A 1,982-nucleotide genomic window follows, 5' to 3' on the forward strand; every position below is an offset into this window, starting at 1 on the left:
GGCCTGTGGGTGACCTTTAAAGGCCGCTTATCCTCTGAGCGCCTTCATCTTTTTCCAGGGCAGCTAGGGTGATGACATGGGCTCCCTTCACCCCACCCGCCAAGGAGGGGTCACTTTGTTCATGGTAGTACTGCTAAAGGTGTCTACCTGCGGGACCATCAAGCCCAACTCCTCCCGCATTGCTTACGACAGACAGGATGCTGCCATGGTGCCCCCACCTGACCGAAAAGCCCTGTCTGAAGCCGCTGAAGATCCTTGGCCTCCCCTTCCCAGGCAGCCCCCTGGCCCAGGCCTCTCGACCCTTCCAGCACCCCCTGACCTGCTCCAGCCTGTGGTAGCTCTAAGGTGTCTCAGACCTGGAAATAGGTTGGGTGTGCCACTGGGGATCACCCTGGGTCCCTGAAGCCCACTTAGCCCTTAGGCCTGGTGTTGGGAGGTGGGTCTGCTGGGCATCCCGAGTTGCCCTGCTGGCACCCACAGAATTTAGAAGATCCCTTCAGAGCCTTGTAGGAGTTGGCCTTCGTGCAGACTCATGAGATAATCACAGAGGACACAGCAGTGGGAGAACCAGAGCTGGCCATGTGCTCACCCCATAGACACCCCCCACCTCCTCCTCCCTGCCAATTCCAGGGACCCTGACATATGCCAGGCCACCCACATGGCTGCATCCTCCCTGTCCGGAAACTAAGAGAAAATGTAAATGCTGTAGCACAGACACCAGATCCCAAAACAGGCCTGGCCTGGCAGCCTGGCCAAGCCGTTGCCCAAAGTCCCCATCCCTTCGGATTTATGCACAAGTGTTTGGGATCCTTTTGAAAATTTGGGATCTTTTTGAGTTCCTTTGCAAAATCCAGCTTTTTCTAAAAAGGGTGCCCCTTTCTTGGGGCATTTCTGTTTTTCCCAGGATTTCTCCCATACTTCCAACTGCCTTTTCAGCACATCTCTACCACTGGCCCCATCCCAGGCTCCTTGGCAATATTGGGCTGGAAATCTCTGTAGCCAGCTGTTCACCCTCCCAACTGATGACCAAGCGCAGAGGCCTCCTGTGGTTCTAGCAGGCATTTTCCCTAGTTTCCAGGAGGCCGCGTTAGGTAAATAGCAGGGTTTGCTCTGGCAACTTTTGCCTCCGACAGAGAATCCCTGTGTGCTTAGGCTGGGCTGGACTTGTTATTCCTGGTGTCTGGTGGGTCCAGGGGCCAAGATTTGCTTCCCTGGTGCCCCTCACCCTTCTCCCTTGGGGTGGGGGCTGCAGTGGCTAAGCTGGGACAGCAGGACCTTTACTAGTCCCCATTACATGGGGCCTTTACTAGTGCAGGGGTCTCTGGCTCTGCCTCCCCTGAGATCCATGGGGCCCCGTCCAAAAGCGGCCCTGGGGACCCAGATTTCTCTGCCCCGCAGGCGCGCCTTCTGGCCAGCAGCGCACCCGCGCTTCCAGTTTGCTGGGAGGACAGTTTGTTGACTACCGCCTCCCAGGAGCCTGAGCCCTCACGCCCAGAATCCCCATCCTGTTCCGCCTCAGAGTAGCTGCCTGGGGGCTGTCTGGTCAGAGCTAGCCTAAGGCTGGGGGTTCGGGAGGGATGGGCAGGCGGGGCGGCTAGTCTCCAAATTGCCTGTAATCCGCAGGTTGTAATCCGTGGAGGTTTTCCGCTGCCTGCGCCGCGTGGGTAGGAAGCCGGATGCAAGTTCCGGGCCGCGGCAGGGGCAGGGCGCTTATGGGAGGAAGGCCTCTGGGAGGGGTGGGCTGGCCGAGCGCCCAGGCTACTCGGGCCGTGACCTTTGCAGACATGCCTTAGGCGCCGGGGCCGCCCCGCGGGCTGGCCGGCGCAGGATAAGGGAGGCCGCAGGTCCCTGAGAGGAACGAGGAAGGTCCACCTAGCAGGCTTCCTGCGGTCCGGCCAGTGGGGGGGTCCCACCGAGCGGCCTCCACTGGGGCGGCTCGCTGGAGCCCACCGCTTTAGCCTACCGAGCCGCGGCCGCTTTAA

This window comes from Bison bison, unplaced genomic scaffold (genome assembly GCF_000754665.1).
Source record: "Bison bison bison isolate TAMUID 2011002044 unplaced genomic scaffold, Bison_UMD1.0 scf7180017864371, whole genome shotgun sequence".
Taxonomy (NCBI): domain Eukaryota; kingdom Metazoa; phylum Chordata; class Mammalia; order Artiodactyla; family Bovidae; genus Bison; species Bison bison.